General features: G+C 36.5%; 1 long non-coding RNA gene and 2 other non-coding genes across 4 annotated transcripts; 1 reads left to right on the forward strand and 2 right to left on the reverse strand.

Annotated features, from left to right (window-relative positions):
* Nucleotides 1-2,126: 2,126 nt before the first annotated feature.
* Nucleotides 2,127-3,419, reverse strand: LOC127565662 (uncharacterized). 2 transcript variants are annotated; one of them, XR_007954994.1, is made up of 3 exons: nucleotides 3,099-3,419; nucleotides 2,768-3,009; nucleotides 2,127-2,653 (listed from the first exon to the last, which is right to left on the reverse strand). It is a non-coding gene; the product is annotated as an uncharacterized LOC127565662 (long non-coding RNA). The 2 variants fall into 2 exon arrangements; XR_007954993.1 differs by having other exon boundaries at nucleotides 2,128-2,666.
* Trnar-acg (transfer RNA arginine (anticodon ACG)) lies at nucleotides 2,206-2,278 on the forward strand. Its single transcript has one exon. It is a non-coding gene; the product is annotated as a tRNA-Arg (tRNA).
* Nucleotides 2,397-2,469, reverse strand: Trnak-cuu (transfer RNA lysine (anticodon CUU)). The gene has a single exon. It is a non-coding gene; the product is annotated as a tRNA-Lys (tRNA).
* Nucleotides 3,420-20,526: the final 17,107 nt, after the last annotated feature.

The raw sequence follows: 20,526 nt of genomic DNA on the forward strand, positions 1-20,526 counted from the left end.
TATTACGTGTATTCTCAACAATTGATGCTGCAATGTCATACGTCAGCAGAAGGTGAATCAAATCAGCGCACAGCACCCAGAGAAGGAAAAACAATCATGACACTATTCAACATAAAATTATAAAAATGTGTACAAATATCATTTAAAAACAAGATTTAAATTTTATGTATGTAAATCATTCAAAAATATGTAAAGAAACCTAGGCAACACTGGTAAATAGTTTAACTAGAATATCGATATTTAAAAATCAATCGATATTTTCAAAATTCCAATCTACGGTGGGTGAATAAATATAACAGAAATCCTTTGCCTCGCTAATTTGTCCGATTATTATAACACTTTTTTATTTTCTGTTCACAAATAATAGTACAAATATCTTTAAAAAAAATAACAAGGGGTAAATAACACAACCATCTTCAAATCATTTTTAAAAACATCAAATACTTTATATTTATGTATATTTTATGTTTATTTGTATGTTTTATTTTCGGATATAACGTTAGTTTGATATATGTAAATCAAATTTGTACAGAGATAACAAATAGTTACAATTAAATGAGACTAAGAAACAATCGATTCGGTCAAATTTGATAATAGGAAACTTTATTATGCGCACATATAATATCGGGCAAATTTTGACCAGTTAATAGAATACCTTTTACGAAATCGAAGATCATAGAAAATTCCACCGTTTTCATTGAAATGAGTTTTAAGTAATATCTTGGAGATATTATCATCTAAAATTATATTTTTAAGTTTTACCTTTACTCAATAGCTTTTTCAGTGAAAAATAAAACTTATTCTACTTTGTTGCATAGTGTGGTTTGAAGGCACAACAGAAAAAATAATGAAAAGTAAAACTGCAGCATAATGTTTATTTGCTCGGGCAATGGAAATTTATGTGTTTCCACCGTCTGGAAAAGGCATTAAAAAACTTTTGCCCAAGACTTTATTTGCGAAAAAGGGTTGGACAACTGGCCATGCCACACCCCAGTGTCTCCCACTGCCTCCCTGCTGTGTAAGACCTGGGACAAATCTGGCGTGGCCAATGCAACTTAATTAAATTTCGAAATACTTTTGCCAAGGCTCAGAAATTATGATGCAAAATGTTTTGCTGTTAATTACGAAATTTGTAAAACTCAAAGTTCAAATTGCAATTTGTATTCATTTGTGAAGCCGCCATTAAATTTGTTAAGCGTCGCGTCGCTGGGTGAAATTATAAATTAATGCGGGAGGGCGGGTGGTTTGGTCGGTTGTCGGGTGGCTGTGGCTGTCACAACGGACACCTCCGGTTACACTCTCCCTACGGCTGTGAAACCCCAAAACCCCCACCACCACCCGTAAACCAAACCAAACCAAACCCATGCGAAGCCAAGCCAACCATTCAGCCACATAATTTAAATGCATTTCCTTCGGCGCATTAATTTCCTAAGCTTTTTTGCATACCAAAAATCCCGCACAAAACTGCGTTGAATGTAATCCCACGAGCTTTAAAGTCACGTGTGTGCGTTGCGCCCTCGGGCTGGAGGGTGAGTGGGTGGAGGGGGATGTTGGTGTGAGTTGTTGGCGAGACTGACGCAACAAAAGCGTCGATGGCAACGTCGACGTCATTGTTGTTGTATTTGCATGTAATAAATGTATTTGTTTATCCCCTCTTCTAATTTTTACTGCATGCTGAAAATATTTTACAGGCGCCGAGCAGTGCGAGCGAGAAACAAAAAAATTGAACAGGCGGAGGACGCTAGAGCAAGAGAGGAGAGGAGAGGCTATTCGGTCTGCTCTATTTGTTTATCCAACGAGCTTTGCGTGAAGTTTTTTGTAATATAAATTGTCCTGCGGCTGGGCACGGGGCCAAAACACTGGACCACCTCCTCTTAGCATTGCAGCAAGCGAATTTCAAATGCGAGCGAGATGGGAAGAGCAAGAACGAGAGAGAAAAAGTGAGAGGCACGCGTGTGTGTGCATTGCAGCATGCAAATAGCTGAAGGTCGCTTAACAAAACAGCTTTCACTCCAAGGTACAACATAGCATATTTGATTAGTCGTGTATCGAGATTGCTGTACTGCTGTGAAATGGAAAGTCAATTTAAATTACTTGTTTGTTGTTTTTTTTTTTCATTCAGAACAAACACGCAAGCAAAAGCTCACAAATACTCATAAAATAAATCTTGCTTGTTATTTAATTCATGCCAAGCACGAATTCAACGGTCCTGTGGCGCAATGGATAACGCGTCTGACTACGGATCAGAAGATTCCAGGTTCGACTCCTGGCAGGATCGGATGCTTTTTTGCACAAAATACTATTTTATGAAAATCAATCTTACATGCATACCTAAAATTTAAAAAAATAATCAATTATTTTTATAAGCAATAATAAAAAAACAAAAAATTGATTTTCGCCCAACGTGGGGCTCGAACCCACGACCCTGAGATTAAGAGTCTCATGCTCTACCGACTGAGCTAGCCGGGCAGTTGATAGCCAGATCACCAAAAGTTCATTTGAGCTTAAGCACACGCACACACGTTTTTTCTTTTTATAATTTGTACGAGCTTTTTGTTGCTTTTTCTGTACAAGTGTTTTATGTCTTTTGATTTATTTTTAGATTTCTCAGTTTCGTTTATGCTTGGTTTTTGGTTACCATGTGCGGTGGTGCCTTTCATGGTTATCTATAGATGATACAAATGAGATATATTTTTAACTCATTTGTATACGTTTTAATGTGTAGCGAGCTTAGGCTACTTTATGAATAAATTCAATATAGAAATACCTTAGCGTTCATTCATAAAACGTTGTAACAAATGATTGCTTCAACTCGTTGAAGATCACACCGCTGGTAAGTTAAAGTTAACAAAGGGAAGTAGTACGGTTAAAAATAGCCCAACGGCCAGAATTCCATTACCAGCCAACGAGTTCACCTTTTGCTGTTGTTCCGCTTCTCAGGGCAACTCACACACATAGAAAAGATTTGTGTTACAAAGATTTGTGTTACAAAGATTTGTGTGTGATGAACTACATGGGAGTATGTGTAACCGTAGCATAGTAGAAAAATGTTTATTCATAATCATTTGTTACGCTTAATTGTTGTCTTTGCGGTTTACCTCATGGTTGCTTTTGTGTGTTCCGACCGCAAATTGTTTTTAAATTCATTTCTCTCATCTCGTCTCGGTGTCGATTCTTGCTTGTATCTCGTATCTCGACGGCGTGCGGCAAATTACAAAAGCCGAATGAGTAGCCTGAGAATTTTTGATTATTGTCATTATATATTGAACTGAACTGAAAGCATTGCCCAAACCAAATCCATTTGGAAATATTTTTGTTCTATACCGTGTACACATTTTAAATGCCTTAAAGGGGTATAATGATTTAAAAATCAAGGTTACAAATATGTGTGCGAACATAATCGTATTTATTTATATAATAGTATTTGTATTTATTTCTATAATTTGTGTTGATATAAGATTCTTTGCAGGGTATTTCCATTCGATCATTCAATGTTAATTGCTTCTTTTTCTGTGTGGAATCATGTGTGAGGCGTTGTTCTTTCTCGGAGATATTTCCCACCATCGCCGACTCCTCCATTTGCTGCTGCCTTTTATGACTATTTGCTGTTTATTTTTGTTGAAATTTTTAAATCCGCACGCGTTCAGATTTTGCCTTTTGCCAGCCTCGACTGCATCCTTCGCCATCCAGTCAGCCCCTGAGTTGTTGGTGTTGTTGTTTTATTATCCTTTTGCTGGCACTTTTTTTTATGAGTTAAGCCAGACGCGGCTTATCTATGTGACAATGCGGTAGGCACCAGCAAACTGAAATCCCAGCGATTCCATGGCGGGTCGAAGTGGGTTGAATGGGTGGCGAGACGGGCGTGTGTGGCAATTGCCTTTATTGCCAGCCTACCCAGTTTTGCCTGATGGCAGCGGCAAACCCAACCACCGTTTCATTCATAAATAAATTAAATAAAAATATTTTTTCAAGCCGCAAGCCATGCAACAATAACAAATAAGGCGGCCTGAAAAAAACAACAACAATGACGTCGACACGACAATAACGAAACGCCAAGAAATCTGCATAATGAAGCGTAATACGCAAATGGTATAGAGTTCTCTTCTGATTGGGGTGTACGATGAGCAAAAACTTGGAAGGGGGGAAATGAAGTGCGGTTAATGCATGGCATCCTCACAATTGAATGATTTAAGGTAGACAGCATAATTATGCGCACCAAAAGACTCAAAAGAAGAATTCGTGTGATTTAAGTTTAAAGGAAAAAATAATATAATAGTCTGAACGGCAAAAAACCTGGAAAATAAACCTGATCTTGAGAACGTTTATGGCTTTTCATATTTGTTACAACCTTTAATAGAACTAAATAAATATACCCATAAATCCTGGAATGACAATTTATTTTGTAATAAATACTGAAATGGAGAACCCCTTAATCTATTATAATTTAAATATTACTTTTGTGTTTTATCTCATTTGATGTTAAAGTCCAAGTTAAGTTTAAGTTATGTATACGCCATTAAATTATTTTCATTAGGTTAAATTATATTGTATTGAATTATTTAATTAAATATTCAAACTTATATTCTTTAAACAAAATATTCTAACAAAACTAAACAAGTAAGAAAGTTACAGTCGAGTGTGCTCGACTGTGAGATACCCGCTACCCACTTTTAATAAAGGCAAAATATTGCGGTATCATTTTCAAAATATACCGAAAATACTTAAAAATACTAAAAATATACCAAATGGTATGTTTGGTATATCGATATAGTACACCATTCAAAATATACCATAGACGGCACAATGTACCAGATTGTCGGCCAAAGTAACTAAGACCCCTAGTAAATAGGCGTTTTTGCCCATGCAAAAGTATTTCTTTAATAACTTCCACAATTTTTATCTGATCGCAACCAAATAAATAATCATAAATACTATAGTAATTATTGTATATACCAAAATTCGCAACTCTAGCCTTAAAATTACACTTGTTATTCGATTTTTTTGATTTGCAGGGGTGGAAGTGGGCGTGGCAAAAATTTGAAACAAACTTGATCTGCGTGCAAACATAACAAATGCTGACGAAAAAAAAATTATAGCTATATCTCTTATAGTCTCTGAGATCCAGTGTTTCATACGGACAGACGGACAGACACACAGACGGACAGACGGACATGGCTATATCGTCTCGGCTATTGACGCTGATCAAGAATATATATACTTTATAGGGTCGGAGATGTCTCCTTCTACCTGTTACATACATTTCCTGCCGGCACAAAGTTATAATACCCTTCTACCCTATGGGTAGCGGGTATAAAAAGTAATCAATTTACGCAAAGTCGGTACAAATACTTTATAGTCTATAATTTAGATCTCTTAAGTAACTTTTTATTAATGTATTTTAAAAATAAATAAGTAAGTGTAATATTAGATAAATATATATTGGAAACAATATAAGAATTCAGTGTTCTAAAGGTATTTTCTTTTAAATCATGAGTCGCAAAATGCTGTCAAAATATTTCGATTTATACTATAAAATAAGAAATACAATTTTCTAGTAAATTTAATAGAGTATATCTATGTATTTAATGTATTGAAGTAAAGTCAGAATTTTTTTGGAGGCTTCTCGGCATTCAATTAAAGATTCAATAAGTCAAACATAAATATTCGAAACAGCTTTACAAGATTTGTGAGACAAAGTTCAGAGTGGCAACCCTATAGGCAACCCTATAGCAACAAAAAGCATTACTGCCCCGTAAAATTCGACACGCCCCCGTCTACCGCATCCCGTCTACTCTTTCTGAGCCGGAGTGCGAGGCTCATTGGCAGCATTTGTTTGGGCGTGTTAAAAGTTAAAATAAATCAAAGAGCCATAAATTTAGCAGCTTTTGGCAATATGGGGAATTCGATACGTTCATCAAATGTAAAAGGGTTCAAGCGATGCGTTTGCTATCTATCAATAAATGTCTCTATATATGCGGGCCGCCCCCATTCGCATATATTTTATCAACCGAAGGACAGCATCGGCAGCATCACCAGACGACGACGCATCCTTTTGGCCTGCTCAAATTTAGCACACTTGTCAAACCAGAAAAAAAGAACAAAAATTTGGAGAAAATGTAATGGTGTAAACAACGAAGTTTAAATACCCTTTTATATAATGGCGAGTGTGTTTATGTCCAAGCGGACAAACTTACTAAAAATGTTGAAATTATATTATATTATTTAGGCTATTGCATTTCATACAAATGTGAACATTGAAATAGCAGTGTGGCATAAATAAATTCTTTTCTCTATGTTACATCATTATTTGGTATTCCAAACTGGAAACTAATGAGATATTTGTAGACCATTTTGTAGATCAAGATTGTCTTTATTATTTTTTTATATTATATATCTGTGTCTATCTAACTGACATACTCCAGCTCATAGTGAATATACTCCTTAGAAGGGAGTATGTATAGCAAAAAGCCACGGCAGACGCACCCAAACACTGAATCCACCAAGTGGGCCAAGCTTATGAAAAATATGGCGTAAAGGGGTTAAATGACGTATGCATTGCAGCTATTTCTCTTTTTTGTCAGGGGAGCGACTTCAGAATCCCTTCCTTTATTTGCCTTTCGATGTCTTAGTTTCCAAAGCGGAAATGCCAAATTTATCATAGGCACTGACCGGACTCTGTTTGTACTTTATGAGTAGCACTAAGGTTCGGGGCCATATATCTTGAAGCCAACAAATTTGATCAATAACGGTTGAGGTAAGAGGGCACTCGGTCCAAACAAATGTTTGGTCATTTGCAGTTTTAAGTGTTGGATAAGTTCAGAGTTGCAAAGTGCCATCGAATGAGCAAGTAAATAAACTCAGTAAATCTTCAATAGACGGGAAATACATTCAAGATATTAGAATATAAAAATAAAATATATTCAAATGTCGGGATAGAATCGTCGTAAAATGATTTCATATATTTTTGTTATGGTTTATTATTTCTTGTTGTATAAGTAAAAGTTTATAGACGATATAAATTTTACTCCACTGTTAATATGAAATAACCTGTAGTTAGTTTGATAAATACTTGAAATCGAAGCAAATATTTCATCTGAATTATATATAAGTTGAATTTAAGTAAAATACAAGAACTGAATGGTATTTTGGGGAGAAGAATGAGAATAAAGAAGAGCTAGAGGCTCAAACCGTCCAATAAAATATATTGTACAATTGTCCTGATTATCAGAGCAACCGCAAAACAATTTAATACTAAAACCCAAGCCACATGCCACGGCACGCGTTCCAGTTTCCCCTTTTTTCTGCGGCAATCCCATTTCCAATCTGAATCCGAATCCGAATCCCAACTCCAATTTCCAAATCGAGACAACGACACGACGTCCGACCACATGCATGATAAATGCACAAAATCTGCAACAAAGTGTTAGAAACACGCACTTATGCTATACATACATATGTACATAGGTATGGGACGAGAGTTAGGGGTAGAGTTGAGCTATAGGTCGGGGTATAGAATTACAAACTGATGCGCCCCTTGACAAATGGCTGAAGAGCTCAAGATTTGAAGATTAACATTGTTCTAGGATTCCCAAACAAATTTCACGTTAGTTCTGTAATCAGGTAGAGGGTCCATCAGCTGTTGAACTCGAACAAAGCCAAACCTCAATAATGAAAATAATAGCAATAATAATAATATGAAAACCACCCGTAAAAATGAATAATTTCTCAATGTTGCAAAAGGATAATTTCGAAAAACCATTAATATGCCATGGACATTAACATTCTGTTGTGACAGGCAGTCAAATGAGCCAGGACTAGACCTCACGCTAGTCTGTGGCCCTTTGCTTGGTGGTTGTCCTCGGGCACACAAAAGGTGCAGCAAATACAGGAAGTGCAAGCTGCAGTCCCGTTGTCCTGTCAAAGGGACACAACAGCACAGCTGACAACTGGCTGTGGTTGTCGTTGGCCCGTCATTTACATGGAATGCAATAGATCGATGTACTTATTCCTAGAATCCGTTGACGTTGCCATCAGCATAAATCAACAGCCACTTTAAGGGGGAAGTCTACCTTAGGCCTCTACAACGACAAAGGGTTTTTTGTTATTTCAGATTGCAAAAGTGTTGAAGTGCTTCAACTTGTAAAGAGACGTAAGGAATTAGAAATAACAATGTAAATTTTAAAAGTGTCGATAAAGTAAAATGTGTTGAATTTGTTGAAAATGAGGGATACAACATTAAATATTAGCAGTTCTCTTATTTATTTAATATTAGCAGTTCTCTTATTTAACCTTTTTTTGTATTCTTGGAACTTTAATATAAGCAAAGCAATATTATTGTTAATCTAAATGTTTTTGAACTTATTGATTGAAGTACTTCTACAGAAGTTTCAATTTTTTCTAGTTAATTTTTCTAATAAGTGCAAGAAAACATCTTTGCGATAAGTAAATAAACAACGAATTCTATGAAACAAATACTGATTTGAGTTTGTTTTCATGTTTTGTTATCACTAAGAATATGGAGGTATTTATTTTCCGAGAAAAGCTTTGAAAAAACTACTTCGGTTTAAATTGGCTTTGATTTATGAATTAAAATATGAATTCAAACACAAAGAAATATCAATTATGCTGACAGATTGACCTGATCAATGCAGTCTCTTTGATTTTTGGTCATGGATTAGCGATGTTTGCCAACACGGGAAACTCTGTTGATGCCACAAATGCAACCACAAATCGCATAAACCAAAATAAGCTGAAACGTGAATCCCATTTGAAAATCCAATTTGATAAATAGGAAACAATAAATGCAATAAAAAGCCATCACAACCAAAACCCGAAACCTAACCAAATAAATACACATTTGCACAAATTTAGAGCACAAATTAGCAATATGCCCGAATTTATGAAATATGTGCAAATCGTGACAACAATAATACACGAAATACTCTGAAACAGACACTGATATATCCAGGCGCAACATTAACCCCAGCAACACATTTGTTGCAACTGCCCTTAAAATGTGGCGGCGTAGCATGAGGAGGTGGCAAACAATAAAAAGGGAGAACTGCGGAACAGCTGAGTAACTAAAAATGAAGCCAATATAGAGCAGAGAGTTGCGATACCAATAACGAAACAAAAAAAAAGAAAAAGAAAACTGGGCTCGGTCCATGCACAAAAAGTCAGTGAAAAGTAAGGAAAAGGGCTGTTTGAGGGTGGCTCTGTTAGTTTCCTTTGCAAGCTTGCATGATGGAGTGATGCAGGAGAAGCGGAAAGGGGAAATGTGAGGGGGCGGTGCGAGTGTCATAAGTGCATAAAATGTTTTTGTGTTTTGCACAAAAGCGAAGCGAAAAGTTTAATTTTCTCCAGGCAAGTGCCAGTGCCACGTAACCAAATCCGTTTATATCGGAAACAAGAACAATTCAGCAGCTTGGCGTAAACGACTGCGGGATACCCTGCAGCCACAAATGAAACATAAGTTCCATAGCTCTAATCAGTAATAGTGATACCTGTTTACTATTTTTCGGATTGGGAAATATTGTTCGTCAAATATTCGTCAATACCTATATTGCCACTACTCATTTTTTTAGTGTGCCCGTATTTTGTTGGTATTTATTAGCTGTTTTTGTAATTAATGGAATAAAAAAGTTTCGCATACATTGTACAATTACTGACCAATATTACCTGCTGAATTCGCTCTTTATCATTTAATACCAAAATATATTACAAAATGTAAAAAATAACATATTAAAAAATATTATATGTGAAAGTAAAAGTTTAAGTAATGTAAAACTGAAAATTCTTCTCGAATATGTTGGAACTCAAATGAAATGGAATCATTTCATATTACTCGTTTCCTTGTGCAGTATTCCAGGGTATTCCGAGTAAGCGAAAAAATAAAAAAAAAATACAATAATAAACGTAACAAATGACGCACTCTGTTGCTCGGCGTTTTTTGGGGGGTGGTGCGACGGGTGTTCGGCCCTCGGTTCTGGGCGTGGGCGTTTGCCATTTTAGATGAATGCCCAGCGGGCGTTATATGAGAACCAGATCGTCCCGTCTATTGGAATATAACATACGACTATAGGAATATGCACTTATTTGACTAATGTCTTTAATAAAAAATTACACACGTCGCAATATATAGCACAAAGAAAGGAAAGTGAAAAATTGGCATAGAACACAGAGAATGAGAATTACGAAGGGTAATACGAACCTTGAAAATACTGTAATACTTGCGGCTTACAGAAATTTAGCATTTCATTAGGCAGAGAGCAACCCCCCACAGAAAGTTTGTTGGCAACCCTAAATTTTTTAATATTTACTAATATTGACAATACTTAAATTTTTTTTTTTTTTTGGTTCTGTTGCTGGGAGGGTTGAGCCAATGGGCCATGGTAACCAGAAACTTTGGCATATTTATAGTTGACAATGGTTGAGAAAGCAATAGAGCCCAACCTTGACAATTGTAAAGTGGTGGAAACATCGCCTCATCATGATGGTGATGGTGGCCTTGGTGGTGCGTTGTGCGTTGTGGGCTGCTTTTGGGATTTATACAATATTTTTCAAGTGCTCGCTCGACCGCCGTTCGAGTCCCCTGGTGACTTATTAAGGGTTGCATTTAGCGGGCTTTGTGTCATTTTATATGCAAATTGGATTAAAAACGAAACGCATTTTACAATCCATATCTGTCCAGTTGCGTTTACTAAATTAGCATTCATCTTATTGGCACAATGCCAGAGCCGCATTGTTACATAGCATCACTTTGCAGCGTAATGGAGAGCACTACGTATTTGGTACAATTGAGAATGAGATTTATTAACTGGGAAATTCGTTTGATGTCGCACAAATTCTCATTGCGCATTTCATTTTTCCATTGGTTAGCTGATTGCCCCCTCAGGGAAGAGGGGTGCGGCACTGTGCAGGGGGTAAGCCTATCAAGCGATTAAATTTCCTCAGTTTCTAACTTTGATTTGATTAGGCATTTTGTTTATGGTTGCTAAGCTATTGTATTACAATTAAATATTGACTGCTCAAAGACGCTACACAAAGCATTGTAATAATATTAAAATGTCTAGCACTGTGTGTTGTTATTTGTCTAAATTTCAACACAACTCTAAAATAATTGGCAATATAAAAATAATAAAACAAGGAAACTGTTAAGACTTAGTTCGTAAAATAATTAGTATTTCGTGGAATAATATTCAAAACGAAATTCTAGAATTTAGCTACTTGAAATTGATTTATTTGGCAATCGTTTTCATAATCGAGTGAAAAATTATTCAATAATTAGTATTGTAATAAAACTATGAATTGTGAATTCAATTTTAAATAAATAGTGTTAATAAAAACAAGTTTGTGTGCTCTCTTTACTAACCATTTTTAATAAAACCAAAACAGAACTGAGTTATATTTAAAATATACCAAGTTAATATACCAATAATACTAAAATAAGCCGGATTTTATATTTGGTATATCAATATACTTTTAAATTTGGTATATCAACATAATATGTGGTATATCGGTATAATTTTACTTTCAATATATACCATTACATAATATACCAAATTGTCAAGCAAAGCAACTAAGGCCCGACAGCATCAGACGTTTCTTGCCACATAAATTTTTATACCCGTTACCCATAGGGTAGAAGGGTATTATAACTTTGTGCCGGCAGGAAATGTATGTAACAGGTAGACCCTATAAAGTATATATATTCTTGATCAGCGTCAACAGCCGAGATGATATAGCCATGTCCGTCTGTCCGTCTGTGTGTCTGTCCGTATGAAACACTAAATCTCAGAGACTATAAGAGCTCAAATTTTTTTTCGACAACATTTGTTATGTTTGCACGCAGATCAAGTTTGTTTCAAATTTAATAATAAAAATTGTGGAATTTATTAAAGAAATACTTTTGTATGGGCAAAAACGCCTACTTACTAGGGCTCTTAGTTACTTTGGCCGATCTGGTACATTGTGCCGTCTATGGTATATTTTGAATGGTGTACTATATCGATATACCAAACATGCCATTTGGTATATTTTTAATATTTTTAGTATTTTCGGTATATTTGGAAAATAATACCGCAATATTTTGCCTTTATTAAAAATGGGTAGCGGGTATCTCACAGTCGAGCACACTCGACAGTAAATTTCTTACTTGTTTTGTTTAATTTTATTAAAAAAAATCTTAAGAAACAAAACGGGAATTTGTTTGTCAAAGGATTGTTTACATTTTATAATTACAAATTTATAGAAAACAAAACGTATAATGTCTTTAACAATTACTCTTCAACATACATGTATTTACTTTATTGACGTGCATTGTACTCAACTGACCTAAATATAAGTAGGCCCGAGTGTAAATAATCATGACCTTCAATTAAATACTTACCAAATGAAAAAGCAATAATATTAAATAACTTATGACAACAAACACCCCATTGATATTTTTTGATAAATAAAGCCCAGAACAATGAGTGTAATATGTCATTATCTTAGAATTCGAAGTGTAATTTTGGGATACGAAATGCATTGGGCGTTCTCTTTCTATAGAAATGTAGACTCTACTAGTTGATTATGGTTATCATGCTCTATATGATTAGCTTAATTTAACAGTTGCACGTATCATATTTATTGGTATTGGGAAGAGAGAAAGGACACAAGCCAAAGGGGGACGACGCGACGGTTGCACAACGAAAGCAATTTGTGTGTACCTAAAAAATAAATGTCATAACTAAGACTATCAACAAAATGTGTGTGTTTAGCCATGGAACTGCTTCCAGTTGGACAGTTGGACTATTAAACTAATTTCCAGTTGTCACTGACAAGCACGCACACGTCCTGGTTCCGATCCCAACCAATCTCCATTCTCCTATGCTGTCCTGTGCTGTGCTGTCCCCCTTTTCCATGCCAAAGCAAATCAAACATCGCATGCCGGCAACTCAGTTCAGGCCTATGTGAAACAACAGCAAAGAAAGATATTTCAACTATGGTAAACTTCGAAATTTGCTAGACTCAGGGACGTAGTCAAAACTCCATCTTTGCGTAGGGATGAAAAGGAAAAGAAGATCTTAAACAAATATTTTTTATTTACAGCTTTTAAAAGTTGATATTAGTGTAACTTATTGCTGGTAATTATAATTTGAATGGATTATTGTTATTAAGATTTCTTAAACCCCTTTGATGGTAGACGACACTGGCAGCAAGCAGACTGCACTGTCTTGTAACATCCTGTAGTATTCACTGTGAATGTTGATGAATGCTGCTGATGTGTCACCTCCCTGTACTCTCTTTCTCTCTCTCTCTCTCTCTCTCTCTCTCTCTCTCTCTCTCTCTCTCTCTCTCTCTCTAGTGCTCTGCACAGCCTGTTGACTTGCAAATGAAGTTGACTTTTGCTGCAGGATGTGCCCAGCCCAAATGCTCAGGTGGAGTCTAGAGATACCTGAGCATGCCACTCTTACCTCTTTGCCTCGTAGGCATTTTTGGCCTTTGCATTGCACAAATTCCATATTTACTGTCAATGTTAATTGCTCAGAATTGCTCTAAAGTGTTGACTTTTGTGACGCACAGGAAACTTGCGTTCCACATGCCACATGCCGCATGCCCCATGCAAGTGCTTCGCCTATCTGCAGCTGACTTACAACTCTTGCAATTTGCGCAACTATTTAATGACAAGCTACCAACGTATCGGACAACAGCACTTCCAATTATCCAATTGTTTGTACAGTCAACTTGACGAGTGGCCTTCTGAAAATGTTTTCACTATTCATTGCCTCAAAACATCATCACTCTTGCAACGTCAGACATATCTCCGAATTTCAAATTAATGCAGTTTACCAGTTGCATTACAAGCTTCAAGTTGTCTGCTTCGTTAATGAAATTTACATGAACTAATAAAATAAAAGGGGCAGGGAATTTAATCAGATCAAGGTCAAGAATTAACAGCTAAATATTACACTCAATATATATTTTTAACTAAAACAAGGTACATATGTATTAAAATAATATGAGATAATACACATATTATATAAGCACTTTCAAAATGCAAATGTATTAAAGTTATAAGTTTTAATACATTTTTTTTTTTTGCAAAAGTAAATTGAGATAGAGGATTTCAAATTATATATGTATATTAACAAATATATTTGAATAAACCAATGCTTAAAATTATATAACAATTTTGTCCTACTATTATGACTTGTTAAAACTTATTTAAGGATAACAGCTATAGCTCTAATTAATTAAAAGACTTTGTACCCCTTATAAAATAGCAGGTTTAATTAATTAAATGATTTTATACCTCTCACGCAATTTGTACTTTCTTTGAGTTATTTTTGGTTGAGAGATTTTTATGTGACGTGCTCTCCAGGACTTGAACACATCCTTCGCTGAATGGGAAAATAAATAATTTGAAGTTCTTTTTATTTTCAAATTTCACACTGAGCTCTGCTCTGTTTGAGGGAATCTCTTTCCGGGGAATCATTTTGGGTACTTAAGGCGGCAACACATGTCGGCTTAAGCATCCATCGTATGGGTTCGGTTACGGGGTTCAGTTTCAGGTTCAGCACAGAACAGAACAGCAAAGCGCAGAAACTTGGTTAAAGACATGTGGCGCACATTTCATTGTCAAATGTCGTCTTAGTCTCATCTTACGAGCTGTGTTAATTATACTAATTGCACTAAATCACTTGAAAAATTCGAATGGTGGAAAAAATGAGAGAGTGAGAGAACGAAGAAAAGGCCGTTAAAAAATAGCTGGAATTAGGGCGTAGCTCCCAAGATGGGCTAACATAAGAAACTGAGCGGAATGTCAACGCAGGCTGTGAGAACAAAAATTGCTGTTAAAGGAAGTGACGGGTAATCCTAGCATGAGGTACGAGTACATCAAAATAAATTACAAAATCTTAGCTGGGATAATGCCCAAAGAAAATGGAACTGATTCTACTTTCAAATAAAATAATTAATGGTACAAGTCTTAGACATAATGAAACGCCTACGCTTCTCTTTGAGGTGTCTATTACTTGGAGTATGGCACTGAGGAGGCTTCCATATGATAAATTGTCAAAGTTGGAAAAATCAACGGGGGACTCAAGATGCAAACGATCTTTCAACAGAGTTGAAGTCTTCAGAATACAATTTTCATGATCAAAAACTTTTTAAGAAACATTTAATTACAATTTATTTAACAGAAATTAGTTTGTAAGGCAAAGTTTAAATGATAAGTTCAATTGGTATGATATGGAATAAATTTAAAAGTAAAAAAGAGTATTATGTTGAAGTAATCAGTATTATAATATAATCAGTATTATAATAACAACCTTCATGGTATCTTAGCTTTCAATCAAGTAAACAGCTTTGTCTTTGATCAAAATCAATATCCTTAAGTTATCAGAGTGCTTATAAGTATTTCCCAGCTTGTCAAGAGTGCGGACTTAATATTCATGCATTCATGGGGGACGAAGATGAATGCATCCCGGTGACTGTGACCAGTGCTTGACACATCTCTCAGTGCGTTGTGTGCCGTGTGGTTGGTTGGTAGCTCTGGGCTGGCTTCTTTCGGGTTTGCTCGCTCCTTAACGTCTACTTGAAGTTGAGTCGCAACTCGAAGAACAATTGTGCAGACAACCCGTCTGCGTATAGTACTCGCATGTGTATGTATACTGTAGTATTCATCAAGAACCACAACCCCCAGCGGGGTCACAGCATGTGCATGAGTCCTGCCTGCGCCCATTATCCTTGACTGCGCCTACAACCTGTTCGGGTGGATGTGGTGGATCCATTGTGGACACTGTGGAGTGAGGAGGAGCGGACTCTGTGTGTGTCGTGCGTTTTCGCAGAATTTATACCAATTTGTGCGCAATGTTAATAACGGTAAAAGGCCTATAACAATAACCCACATCAATACCTCGGCACGTAGTCGCCGCACGTGGTAAAGCTGGCAAGGACTTCGCCCATGCTGTGCAACAAACAAGGTGAGTAGGTAAGCCGGGGAATGCAATCAGCAAAGATGTGAATGTGTGCATGCATGCAACGCACCACCCACACTCCACACTCGCTGTAAATGTGGATTGCAAGCAACCCTTACCGACACACATACACAGACACAACCCAACCCCCAAGCAGACAACAACATCGTGCATTGTAAGCCGGCAAACGCGTGTCCAAAACACACGCGCGGCATCTTTGACGGTCTCTCAAATTGGGTGAGTGAGTGCTGCGTGCTGGGGAATAGGTATAGTGAGTGCTCTCTCTCTCTCTCTCTATATTACACTGTGCATAGTACTCCTCCACTCCCTCAGTCTCTCATTATATTTGTGCATTGACTTTGCACATGCCCAAAAACTGGCATCGTCTTTGCTGTTGCTGCTGCTGCTGCTGATATTTGCACAAGTGTTCCTGTTCCATCCTCTGCGCTTTGAACAACAATAAAAGAGATTAATAGATCTGAGAGATGGGGGTGTGCAGTTGGAGTGGGAGCGCAACTGTGCTTGCTGCCCAGTCACATTCAATAATTGGTGCCTAAAAGGCTTGCATATTTGTCTGCAACGGGGTAGCTCAGCTCACAAAGGACTCTTCGTCCCACGACTCGTCTCCGGCACAATGATCGATCTGCAAAAATATTTCAATTTAATGAATTGCGTGCACAGTGCGTGTTGAAAGGGTTGAGCGGTCTACGCACAGTGGTTAGAGTGATGACGAAACTTGTATACTAATAAAATACTTGTGATATATATATGTATGTATTTATAGATATATGTGATATAGAGTATATAAATAATACTAGTAACTTAAAATGTGTTAATCCATAAATTGTTTGCAACTCATAAAACATGAATTGGTTTTAATTATTGAGTAATAATTTATGCACATATTTAATTTAAGTTTTTATGTATTTTACAAATATACATTGCTTATATCATTATATTATACTTTTTCTATCAATTTCCCTACAAAAGTTTCTTAGTGAATAACACAAAATATCAAGCAATTATAATATAACGTTTTTAGAAATAATAGCATTAATGTGAATAATTTTAATACAATTTTTTATATTTCGTTATTTATTTTTTGTGTTACAAAATATGTATTATAAATATCCTCAGAATAATAGATCCGTATTCTTTAATTTAATGTTGTAGTATATTATATATGTATATTATATTAAATACCGAATTGTTTAATCAATACTATAAATTAAAAAAAAAATATAAAAAAAAAATTAATATGGACTTATGTTTAACTTACAAAAAATATTAAAAATTTTAAAGTACTTTTTCAATTCTGGTTAATTTGTTATCCATATATATATATTTGTTATATATAACAAGTGTATTTTAATTGCATTTAATTCAATTACAATGATCCCACTGTAGTGTTGCGGAGTGGGGTGGTTCGGTAATCGGAGCTTTATTCTCTTACAGAGGTTTATGTCTACGCATTAACTGTAACTTTAACACGCTTATCGCTATTAATGAGCAAATATGCAGCTCAAATATGCCATTGCTGTTGCTGTTGCCAATGATGATGATGCTGCAGTGCTCATATATCCTTGGTGGTTGCTGTGGTCTGTCAATCAAACTGATGGGGCAAAAGACGCAAAAAAAAGGGTTACCCAAAAGCCAAATGCCTCAAGTGCCACTCGACGCTCAGCGCTCTGATAAGAAGATGTTGCAGGCATTATAAGCGACTATATGTCAATCTGTGGCACGCATCCAGCACCCACACACAACTCGCCCCGGGATCTCTCAATTGTCAGATATGACAGTTAAATGTTGACGCTCGAGTGCCTGTGAATGGGAATTTACCTGGCAAAACGCATTTTTAATTTGACTCCGCTTTATTTTTTTCTCCGTTTTTGGCATTTTCCACTTTCCACCACTTGGCACATAATTTAGTCATTTCATTTGAAATGCTCGGGTTGTTCTGTCCGTCTGACTGTCTCTCTGTCTCGCTTTGGCCTGGGTCTGCACTATGCGCGATCTGTCAAATGTCAAATGCATGTCAAAGGCAACATGTCAGAGCCATTTCCAACGCTTCTTTTTCATTTTCATTTTTTTGTAATATTTTTTTTTATATAGCCAGGCGTTAAATGTATTGGACAGCAACGCGACTCCTCTGTCTGGGTTCTGGGCTCTGGTCTCTGGGCTCCGGTCTCTGGTCTCCGGTCTATGGGTTTCTCTCTCGATGTCTGTTTCGGTTTTTGGGCAACCTTCTCTCTCACTCTCTCTCTCTCTCTGTGGGGTGGTTGATTGTCATTTTTTGCGTTGCGGCAATTTGCGGCTTTTGATTAAAAAATACATACACCAAAAACACGTCGAGGGAATAATGCGACTGTTTTGTTGTTACTTCTAACACCACATCTCTCTGTTTCCCTACCCCGACCCCTATTCTCCACTTCATGTTCACAGCAAATGGCTTTTCCTTTCGCAAGTTGCCATGGGGTTTTGCCATTGTTGTTGCTCTATGCGGCATGAATATTGTGTCGTAGTTTAATTTGCCTTATGACCAAAACACTCACTGTGTTAAAAGTTTTCATCATCATTCAAAAAACAACAAGTTCAATATGGCTAAAGTTATTATTAAATGTTTATTATTTAAGACACTTTGAGGTGAATGCACTCAGTATTTCTAACTCTTTATCGTTCTATGACTATTGTATTTATCTTATTTGAAAAAGTTCAAGAAGACTTTCCTCAAAAAATGTTTTAGTCATTTTTAACGTTTTTTTTCACAAACTAAGACTTAGCTATTTTATTTTGATTACCATATAAGTTACCTTTATATACAATAAAAACAAACAACTAACAACTCTATAGTCGACAGTGCTCGACTGTAAAATAGACGCTTCCCATTTTTAATAAAAATAATTTTGTATTGTTCTTAAAATATATCCAATTAATACACTGAAAAAATATGAAAATATATTGAAGAATATACATACGTATTTGAAAACATAACGACGGATATATTTGATATATCGTTATACTCTTATATGGACAATAATCTATAGATTACAGAAAATACCAAATAAGCAACCCTATGGCTAGTATAAAAATATATTATGTAAATAAATTATTCATTAGTAAAATATTTATGTTGTAAGATTTATACTGCACTTTAATTTATAAGTATTGTGGAAAACACGGTCTACTTTATGGCTCTACAAAATTCTTAAAAATTATGAAATAATTTTCAGTTTACCGAATTGTTATCTCATCTGCGATTCCTTTATACCCCAATCTTATTCAGTTTATTCCAAGAGAATCTATTCTTCTTGGTTGTTGCTTCTTCTCATTCCCCATAATCCATAATCAACAATTTTTGCTTCATCAAGGACCCTTGAAACGTGTACTCATATTAATAAAGTTGATGTCTAAAAATGTGATCATATTTTACATGCCATTTGCTTTTGTCGTTCGCCTTCTCGTTGTCACAGTCGTTGTCGCCGCAGCTGTTATGATTTTTTGTGCCTCCTCCCCGCTCTCTCTCTCTCTATCGCTTAACCTTACTCCGCCCCGTTTTAAGGCCTGTCAATGCTCTAATTGCTCCTACCACAAAACGTCCGTAACATTAATCACAAGAACTCAACTCGTCTCGCTGCGCAAAAAATGGGAAATCACAGCCATTTGCTAAGCGATAGATGGCCCCAGCCCAAGCAGGACTGCAGCACCAGGCAACCACCGAAGCAGGCTGTGACCTCCGCCCAATGGTTTCCCTTTAGGTCTAGTGTTTGAGTTATTGTCAGTTCTGGATGGGCATTCGATGCATTCGAGTGTAACGCAAACTTTTTGCACCCAGAAGCAGGCTCAGCGCTTGAATCACAATCAGAATCAGAACGAGGAATGGAAAGTTGTCGCGTGCACGGCCGGAACTGACACAGGAAGCGCCGTACATCAGGCGAACGCGTTGACAATGCATTTGTGGGTGAGCGGAACAGGACCCCAAAATATCGCAGGACAGGACATACGCAGCACAGCTATCAGCGACAAAGGGGAATAGTAGTAGTTCTTCCTTATAGCAGGCAATGCGGCATTATTAGCTGTCAGTAAACGGAATTGTCGCGACAGGACTCAACGCTTTTTCTTACTTTCTTTCGGCTTTGGCCCAACAGCAACATTTTAACATAATTGGCCTTTATGACATAAAGGCCGCATTGCAAACGGCATCGCCGCCCCCCTCTTTGAAGTGTATCTGCCTCTCACTGTGTGGCAATCACTTTTTACTACCCGCTAGCCAATTTTGTATCTGCAACTTTGCGCTTGAATGCATGCAACAATCCATCCCAAGTCCTGTGCCCCACCCAATAACAATAACAAAAAAAAAGAAACATAACCAGCGTCAGGCCACTTTGCGTGGCTGCACTTTTCCAAGTTAATTTCGCAAAGGCAGCAGAGAGAATGTTCAAATGCAATGAAGCAAGCGAAAACTAGACTAATGAATACCCTGTGAGAAGTTGCATAATATTTACTGTCGATTCTATTGAAGATGAGAAACATCCTAATGTAGGAAAAATATCATATTGAATGAATT

This window comes from Drosophila albomicans, chromosome 3 (assembly GCF_009650485.2).
Source record: "Drosophila albomicans strain 15112-1751.03 chromosome 3, ASM965048v2, whole genome shotgun sequence".
Classification (NCBI taxonomy): domain Eukaryota; kingdom Metazoa; phylum Arthropoda; class Insecta; order Diptera; family Drosophilidae; genus Drosophila; species Drosophila albomicans.